At 40.4% G+C, this 10,306-nt stretch overlaps 1 long non-coding RNA gene across 1 annotated transcript; it reads left to right on the top strand.

Moving 5' to 3' along the window:
- The first annotated feature begins 4,634 nt into the window (after positions 1-4,634).
- LOC118767034 lies at positions 4,635-6,011 on the top strand. The gene is made up of 2 exons (XR_005002930.1): positions 4,635-5,559; positions 5,802-6,011. It is a non-coding gene; the product is annotated as an uncharacterized LOC118767034 (long non-coding RNA).
- Positions 6,012-10,306: the final 4,295 nt, after the last annotated feature.

The raw sequence follows: 10,306 nt of genomic DNA, 5'->3' as shown, positions 1-10,306 counted from the left end.
TTTCACTGAGATTATCCTGTCGTATGTCTTAAAGAAAATGACAATAGGATGTGATTTGAAGGAGATTTGACTGTTATTTCTAGCAGGAGCGTGACTATGTAATCCTTTTTGCCCCTTGTGGAGCATAGGGCCTCAACAGTTGTTTTCTGTTTTTTGCGGTCACTGGCGTGTTTCTTGGTTGCTTCCCATGTCAGGCCGGTGGTCCTGAGCTCGTCCAAAATGCTCCGCTTCCTTTTTCCCCTGCGGGTTCCAGTCAGGTGCTTGTCGTGTCACATTTGACGGTTCTTTCCACAGTGTGTGTCCGATCCATCTCCATGTACGGGCTCTTGGTTGGTCCTCCCCCCCCTCACACACACACACACAGGTCGGTGTTTGGCACTCTCTCGAACCACTTCAGATGAGATGGAGGATCTGCCGGAGACATTCATTCATCATGAAGGTCTGGATCTTCTTGTAGTTGCTGCAGGTGGCTCTCCATGTTTCAGAGCCATACAAAAGCACAGATTTTACGTTTGAACTAAATAGGCGGAATTTAGTTCGAGTTGAGATGGCAGAGGACTTCCATACCGGCTTAGTTATGCTTAATGCTTATCGAGGGTTTCTAAGTATGCCAGAGGTATTAAGTAAAATTGACTTAAAAACAGGACTGTTTTATTACTCTCATCACCTTAAATTGGTCTTAATGACACTAGTTTTGATTCTCAGATATCCACTTATTGCTAATTACGGCCAATTAATATACTTAGGTGGATCTGGTAGTAGTTATATTGGTTGGCATCCTTTCTGTCTCGGGAGACAATGGAGTTGCGCATAAAGTAGTCTAGTCCGGCTTTTATATTTCATGTCCTGATACATTTCCTGCTGTGGCTGTGTAGTCCTATCCTGGACAAACACTCCCTCTGGCAGGTGCCGCAAATGTAGCAAAGACTTTGCCTAGCTGGTTGTAGTGCCATAGTCTCTTGTTTACGTCTCTTCCTTTCTTTCCATTTCTCCTCTCTCTCTCTCTCTCTCTCTGTCACTCCTTTGTATTCCCTCTTTTATGGTACGTCGCCATTCTCCACGGTTGCCGGCAACTGCCTCACAACCGCTAATATTGATGTTGCAGGCCTTCATGTCCCTTTTGGTAGTAGTTAAGTCTTAGTATAACTGAAGTACATTACAGAAAATTAATCTGTAAAGTAACTCACTCACCCAAAGCTATTAAAGGGACTTAATCAAGGAAGCATATTATTAGAGCTGAAAAGGGAGGGGAAACTGGCAGAATCGTCAGAGCGTCTGTTCAGTTTCAACTTTGCCTATCGTCCCCCCAGGATTAAAGTACCAGTGAAGTATAGGGTCCTTCCCTCTCCTCAAATTTACTGGTCTTATTTCCAAATCAGAAACCACTACTACCGTCATTATTATGAAGGTGGGGAGATGGCAGAATCATTAGCGTGTTGGACGCAGTGCTTAGTAGTATTCCGCCTGTCGCTACATTACGAGTTCAAATTCCTCCGAAGTCGACTTTCATCGCCTTTCATCCTTTCGGGGTCGATAAGTACCAGTTGAACACTAGGGTCGATGTAATCGACTCATCCCCCCCTCCTCCAAATTTGCTGCCCTTGGGGCAAAAATTTGAAACCATTATTACGAAGTCTGCGAGGTGGCAGAACCATGAGCGCACCGGACAAAATGCTTATTTCTTACGAGTTCAAATGCTGCCGGGATCGACTCTTTGGTGTACCTCATTTTTAGGATTGATAAAAGTAGCAGTTGATCGCTGAGGTCCATGTAATCAACTTCCGGCCCATCTTCACATGTGTACACCTAGATTTTGTTTCCTTTCTCGCTTTCAGAAAGCGAGCAGTATTCCTGAAAATTGCTACAAGTACTTTTCGGATAGTGTAGAATCTGATTAAATCAGAATTTAGGGGTGGAAAAAAAGTGGCTCGACTCGTACACTTTCGTTCTAAAACACCTCACATTTTTACAAGATTTCGAGTTTCGTTTTGTAGACAGTGTACGTGTGCGTGCACCAACTTTTTTTTAAACATTCCAAATCAATTGTAATTTTCGCACCATATGTAAGGTATTTGCAGAAATTTTTAGGAAAATATTTTTTATGAAAGTCATGAAGAAACAGTCTACCCATATTAATTTATCCAAAACCTCTCTTCCCAGTAGAAAAAACTTTAAATTTCAATATAATAGATATCTACAAACTGAGAAGTATCTGTAGAAAATTCTAGTAAAGAAAAAAAAAAATCCGTTTTCCAGAAAATTAAGGAAGCCGTCGTGTAAGTGGGTAGGTTTTCCCTACTTCCTCCTCCACTCAAAATTGCTCTTGATTGCAGATTCAAGGTATTATTACGCAGTAGATTCTGGATAAAATATTTTACGGTTTCAGTTCAAATACTTCCATGGCCAACTTTTCACTCTACTGATTAGCTGGGGAAGGGGTGCATTCATTGAGGTTAATAATCGTCTGCTCCTCTTCCAACGAATTTCTGTTGAACATATGTTAAATTATTAGGACGTCGGGCAAAATACTTTTGCGGTATCTCTCGGCTCTACTTTATGCTCAGATTCTGTTGCGGTCAGCTTTGTAAAATCTAGTATTAAGGTCTGTTTAATCAATTATTACCCTCACCTTTGTACTAGTTTGAAAGTATGACAGCAGAATCAGACGGCAAGTTGGTAGAACCGTTATTACACCTCCATAAAATGCTTAATGGCATTTCTTTGGTTATTTCGGTTCTGGCTTGAAATTCCGCTGAATCCGGCTTTGCTTTCCATCCTTCCATCTCTACTGGTAACATTGTTTCGTCCTTTCCTACTTGTTCTTCCTGGGGGTCTTCCTCTTGTGGTTGTTCTCTTTTTGGTCTGTGGATGGCAGTCCACTCTAATGTTGCCTTTCAGACCACATTTAAAGCAACGAGGGATTCTGCCCTCCACCCTGACCCTCGCTATGTCGTCCATCGTTATAGTTTGTTATATTATTGAGGCCAATGTTATCAAATAACCTCGACTCTCCAAATTATTGGCCTTCTGCCTGTTGTAGAAATTACTTATGACGATAAATTGACAGAATCGTGAGAACGTCAGACAAAAGGACTTGCGGCACTTGTTCTCACACTCCACATACAGGTTTCAAATTCCGTCTCTTGCAAAACTTCAACCCCGCTTAAAAAGCAGTTCACCTTTTGATGTCTCTTTTACGTTCAGATAAGAATATAAAAAAATTTGTTTTCGAAGACGGTTAGCAATCATTTGAGAATCTTGGTACTCTATCTATCCGAGTTCGCTTTTCATGACAAGGAAGTTTTTCTTTTCTGTACTTCATTTCCTTCAGACAGTCCACTACATTGATTACAGATTTGAGGTATTGCAAACCCTTTCTAACTGTCAGCAAACTCGTTTTCGAGGAATTATTGTTGGACCAGCAGATCGAAAAACTTTTTAGACTCTTTCAAGTCTACTGGATCGATATCAGAAGTTAGATGGATTCCTTTAAGTGAGAAATCATTTTTTTAAAATCTTATTTTGCTTAGTTTTTAAAACCAGGCTTTATTTCGTACGAACAAGCTTGAGGGTGTTATGCGTCAAGAAATTTGGAGAAATTCTTCGAGGCTGACGACCAGTCCAGGTTCGATATATGCATGATAGAGAAAAAGTCAGTCATCCCTCTACTGAGTGTTCTGAGTTCTTGCTCGATGGTCACGTTGTCCTCATGAGATGCATGAGCATAGAATTCGATGACACAGCCCTGTGAGAAATCGGAGTTAACTTAGCGGTACATCAACTGAGCCTTTCTAACAAGAACCTTTTGCGGATATACCATTGGAAAGGCTTAGTTGATGTACCACTAACAAGAACCTTTTGCAGACATGTCCTCATGAAGTAGTCTCAGAAGTTTGAATTTCTGCCGGGAATCAATAGTTCGCTAGAGAAAACTACGCTGACTACTATCAAATGCCTTCGTCGTTTCTATGAAGCTTAGATACGGCGGTCGATGAGGTTTCCAACACTTTTGCTGTTGTTGAAAATATCAGACGTTCCACACGATGTTTTAAATTTTAAATCATTGATTTTGCGACTGGAATATGTTGGTCTCTGTGAAATGTAAATCGATTGTTAAAAATTCGAACTTGAACTTGTCCTGCCCCCCACCATAAATAAGCCTGCTTTGTCTTTTTCTTGTTGACGGTAACAATCGGAGAAGTTTTCTTCTTGGGTCTCGATCATGACAAGTCGATGAAATCCTTCTGGGAGAAGAATACACCTCTCGTTTATAGATATCAATTGGAATGCTGTTTATTTCGGTGGGTTTATTACTATTTAAACTTACAATCGCAAAGAAAACTATCATTTTTATAGTAGCTTGCTAACCAACCACATGATTCCGGGTTCAGTCCCACTGTGTGGCATCTTGGGCAAGTGTCTTCTGCTATAGCCCCGGGCCGACCAATGCCTTGTGAGTGGATCTGGTAGACGGAAACTGAAAGAAGCCTGTCGTATATATGTATATATATATATGTGTGTGTGTGTGTATATGTTTGTGTGTCTGTGTTTGTCCCCCTAGCATTGCTTGCCAACCGATGCTGGTGTGTTTACGTCCCCGTCACTTAGCGGTTCGGCAAAAGAGACCGATAGAATAAGTACTGGGCTTACAAAGAATAAGTCCCGGGGTCGATTTGCTCGACTAAAGGCGGTGCTCCAGCATGGCCGCAGTCAAATGACTGAAACAAGTAAAAGAGTAAAGAGTATAGTCGTGTGATGGAGACGTTCATTCTGCAACTTGTTTCGGCTACTGTCGTCCCACTGCAGCGTAGCAATATTAAAAATAACAGGTTAACTAAAAGCTTCATAGTTCAACGTGGTAGATGTCGTGCGTGTGTAATTGATCGCGACAGACTGTGATCCTGTTCAACACCAATGCCTGCGCCCCCGCGGCTTCTTTTCAGTAGAGTTTGCTAAGTAACGAGCATTCAAAATTCTTCTGCTTCCTGAGATAAGGTCTTCCAATAGGTTTCAAAGGGCGTAGAAAGGGACCACAATCTCCCTATTACTTATTTGGTTTAGGAACTGTAATTTCAAACATTTTAACAGCTGAACAATTTTTTGTGTGTGTGAGAAAAGTACTATTAATATTTAAGCATTTATTACCCATAAGGATATTCTTATTAATGTTAGCTATATTATTACGGTTTTTGTTCCTGTTACGTTCTGGGTTCAAATCTCACTGAGATCAACTTTATTTTATCGACGCCAAAAGAATGAAAAGCAAAGTACCAGTTCATCACTGGGGTCCATGTCGGCGTCTTTCTCCTCTACTTAAAACTGATGCCTTTGAGCCGAGATTTAAAAGAATTATTTTTACGGCATATCTGTTAGATCGTCTTGGAGTATTTACATCGATCCATTGCATTTCTTTGTTCAAATCCTGAAGTTAGTTTGTCTTTCATCCTTCCGGTGTTGATAAAATCCGGTATAAGGTTCGATTTAGTCAACTACTTCCCTTACATTTCAGGTTTTCAGGTGAGCTGGTAGTCGTTACTGCGCCGGAAAAAATGCTTTGCGGTATTTGTTTCCGGCGAGCTGGTAGAAACGTTAGTATGCCGGGCGAAATGCTTAGTGGTATTTCGTCTGCCGCTACGTTCTGAGTTCAAATTCCGCCGAGGTCGACTTTGCCTTTCATCCTTTTGGGGGTCGATAAATTAAGTACCAGTTACGTACTAGGGTCAATCTAATCGACTTAATCCGTTTGTCTGTCCTTGTTTGTCCTCTCTGTGTTTAGCCCCTTGTGGGTCGTAAAGAAATAGGTATTTGTTTCCAGTTCTTTCCGTTCTGGTATCAAATTCTGCTGAATTCAAGTTTGCAATTCATCATTCTACTATCGAGAAAATAAAGTATCAATCAGTTTTAGGGGCCAGTGTTATGAAATAACCATAGCTTCTCGAATTGCTGACCATATGCCTGTTGTAGAAATCATGTTATGTATTAGCAGAATGGTGAGAGTGTCTGAAAAAAAAGGACTTGTCCTTGTTTCTCCTCATGTTCAGGTTTCAAATCGCGTTGACATCAGCTCTGTTTCATTTCTCCGGGGTCGATATAATTGATTATTCCCTCTTTCAAAATTGTTAGCCTTATGCTAACGTTAGAAACCATTACAGCAGAATTAAAACGTTGGACAAGCTGCTTTGCAGTAGAGCATTTTCAATACAAATATCACATAGACGACACTTTATTTCATTCTTCTGGAATCTAAGAAATAACATGAACATCGAAATAAATATCAATGGAAATAGTAGTTGTGGTACCTGTGCCGGTGGCACATAAAAAGCACCATCCGAACGTGGCCGATGCCAAAAGCACCATCCGAACGTGGCCGTTGCCAGCACCGCCTCAACTGGCTTCCGTGCCGGTGACACATAAAAAGCACCATCCAAACGTGGCCGATGCCAAAAGCACCATCCGAACGTGGCCGTTGCCAGCGCCGCCTCGACTGGCTTCTGTGCCGGTGACACATAAAAAGCACCATCCAAACGTGGCCGATGCCAAAAGCACCATCCGAACGTGGCCGTTGCCAGCGCCGCCTCGACTGGCTTCTGTGCCGGTGACACATAAAAACCACCATCCGAACGTGGCCGATGCCAAAAGCACCATCCAAATGTGGCCGTTGCCAGCGCCGCCTTGACTGGCTTCTGTGCCGGTGACACATAAAAAGCACCATCCGAACGTGGCCGATGCCAGCTCCGCCTTGGCTGGCTTCCGTGCCGGTGGCACGTTAAAAGCACCACTCTTCCTTCCTCCATTTCACTATTTTGTTAACCAGTTCCTCATCCACATCCCCAAACACACATGCAAAGCAACTTTCAGTGGGAGGGGAAGTTTGTGGGTTCCTGTGTATCAATGCCTTTTGTGTGTGTGTGTGTGTGTGTGTGTGTGTGTGTTGAAGGTGGGTGGGAAGGTTTGGTGTCTGTAGGGTGTGGGTGGTTATAGTGTGGGGTTCTGTGTGCATTGCACTTTCTCCTTTTCCTTGTGGTCTCCTATTCTTTTCCTGTCTTTTCTTCCACCTCTACTGGTAACATTGTTTCGTCCTTTCCGACTTGTTCTTCCTGGGGTCTTTCTCTTGTGGTTGTTCTCTTTTTGGTCTGTGGATGGCAGTCCACTCTAATGTTGCCTTTCAGACCACATTTAAAGCAACGAGGGATTCTGCCCTCCACCCTGACCCTCACTATGTCGTCCATCGTTATAGTTTGTTATATTCTCTATAGGGTCGACCCCTCAATTATATTCAGGGTCTTACCTTTCCAGTGTACACTTTTCATTTTTGTGGCCCGGAGAAACCGCAATCTTGTGACCATCATGCATATTTAGTAATGCTACGTATTGCATTATCGACTGTACTCTTAAGGCGGTGAGCTGACTGAATTGTTAGTACACCGGAAAAAATGCTTAGCGGCGTTTCGTCCGTCTTTACGTTCGGAGTTCAGATCCTCTAGTTGGAATGTAAAATTGGAAGAAATACCGCTAACAATTTCATCCGGCATGCTGAGCTCAAATAAAGTTGATATCAACCTTAGGATCTTTTCGGTTTGAACGGCAGTTTTTTCTAGCGGTGTCATATGAAATTGTCACCCATAATTATGACCCTAGAATCGATCTATTGCATTTCAATCTGTTTTAGGGGTGGGGGGGGGAAGGGTATCTTTTTTTTCTTCACAAATGTAAATAAACCCAATCTGTTTCTTAAACGAGGGACATATTCATACGGCACAGAATGTTTTTTTTTACCTCAATAGACATCAGTGATTGGTTGAAATTGCAGAAATTGAAGAAAAAAAAAAACATCAAATATCTTACAAACCATAGAATTTTCGTAATAAAGCCAAGAGAAAAAGATGTTTTATAAACGCATTCTACCAGTATACGAAGTTTGAGTGTTTAGTTACCTAGAAATTATGTTAAAAACTGCCGTTCAAACCGAAAGGATCCCAGCCTTATTAATCTCAAAAGGATGAAAGGTAAACTATTGGTGAGGTATTGGATAGATGTAATCAACAAACCGTCTTTCTCAAAAATTACTGGCCTCCTGTTGAAATTTGAAACGATTAAGATAGCTATTTCCAAGAGGCCGAGTCGCCTCATAGATGTTGATTAACGTAAATGAAAAATAAAATTGCTTTTTAAAATTTTATTATTTACAGTATATTTTTTTAATGTAGTTTTATATCTTTATATATAAAAGTGAAGTTGTGTGAGTGTCTGTCTCCTACGATTTATATTCCTAACTACTCCCACATTTTGCGGTGCAGTTTAACCAAAACCGGGTATCTTATGGTTGTGATTCATATCGAGCCCTTCTGGGTATTAGCGCGCGTCTACGATGAGTAGTCTACGATTTTAAAAATAATTTACCATCATTTTTTTCCATTTTAATGCATTTTTTCGCTATTGTATAAGGGAAGTAACTCTCTAAAAATGTCTACGATGAGTCAACGATTTAAAAAAAATTTTACCATCATTTTTTTTTCCATTTTTTATGCATTTTTTTGCTATTTCTTGGCTATAACTCTCTAAAAATGCTTTATAGTTATTTCCCTTACAAACCCGAGCAACGCCGGGCGATACTGCTAGTTTTACATAAATATCTGAACAATGCAAACTGCTGAAAACATCTGATAAAACGACGTAACTTTGCGTTTCAATTTTCAGGCCTAATTTTGTATGATACTTAAGCAATCACAGTCTAACAATAGTTACTTCCCTTGTCATAGCAGATAACTTCAAATTTGCGATGTTTGCGACTTTAGTCCATTGTATCTTTTTTTGTTTTTCTTCCTTTTTATTTTTCTAATAAAATTTGTCTGTCCTGAAGTCATTGCCGACACCTACAAAATATCAGTGGTGCCAATGGCTTCAGTTCATTTTGTATTCTATGTGTATTTTTAAAAATAAAATATTTGTCCTTCACAGTATCGTATTAGTATTTAATTTCGTGGATCTTTTCGGTTTGAACGGCAGTTTTTTTTTTTTTTTTTTTTTTTTTTTTTTAGCGGTGTCATATGAAATTGTCACCCATAATTATGACCCTAGCATCGATCTATTGCATTTCAATCCGTTTTAGGGTTGGCTAGAGGTGGGGGAAGGGTATCTTTTTTCGTCACAAATGTAAATAAACCCAAACTGTTTCTTAACCGAGGGACATATTCATACAGCACAGAATGTTTTCACCTCAATAGACGTCAGTGATTGGTTAAAATTTCAAATTGTTTTTTTTTTTTGTTCAAATATCTTACAAACTGTAGAATTTTCTCAATAAAGCCAAGAGAAAAAAGATGTTTTATAAACACATTCTACCAGTATTCGAAATTTAAGAGTGTTTAGTTACGTGGAAATTATTTTTTAAAAACTGCCGTTCAAACCAAAAAGATCCAATTTCGTTCATTTTCGCGACCATATCTTGACTGTGTTAATTAAAATATTATATAGGCGCAGGAGTGGCTGTGTGGTAAGTAGCTTGCTTACCAACCACATGGTTCCGGATTCAGTCCCACTGCGTGGCACCTTGGGAAAGTGTCTTCTCCTATAGCCTCGGGCCGACCAAAGCCTTGTGAGTGGATTTAGTAGAGAGAAACTGAAAGAAGCCTGTCGTATATATGTGTGTATCTGTCTTTGTCCCCCTAACATCGCTTGACGACTGACGCTGGTGTGTTTACATCCCCGTAATTTAGCGGTTCGGCAAAAAGAGACCGATAGAATAAGTACTACGCTTACAAAGAATAAGTCCTGGAGTCGATTTCCTTGACTAAAGGCGGTGCCATCTTACAAACTATAGAATTTTCTCAATAAAGCCAAGAGAAAAAGATGTTTTAAACTTCGTATACTGGTAGAATGTGTTTATAAAATTTTTTAGTTACCTAGAAATTATGTTAAAAACTGCCGTTCAAACCGAAAAGATCCAGATCCAAAAATGATACTCAATAAAGAAAACACTTAGTAACGCTCAAATGCTTTTGACTTATACCCCTATGTCTACGGGCTAAAGAGTGGCTATTAGATAAATCCGAGTGGACAGATATGGCGATAATCATGCAAGCAAACAGATAAAACAGCTTCGAGAGAAAACAACGAATTAGAATATTCAGACGATGAATATTCATGTATCTTTGGAAGCACTCCGTCGATTACGACGACAACAGCCTGCTCATGAAATTAACGTGTAAGTGGCTGAGCACTCCACAGACACGTGTACCCTTAACGTAGTTCTCAGGGATATTCAGCGTGACACAGAGAGTGACAAGGCCGACCCTTTGAAATACAG

Source organism: Octopus sinensis, linkage group LG18 (assembly GCF_006345805.1).
Source record: "Octopus sinensis linkage group LG18, ASM634580v1, whole genome shotgun sequence".
NCBI classification, from domain to species: Eukaryota; Metazoa; Mollusca; class Cephalopoda; order Octopoda; family Octopodidae; genus Octopus; species Octopus sinensis.
Note: the sequence above shows the minus strand (reverse complement) of the source record. Positions and strands in the feature narration are given on the sequence as shown.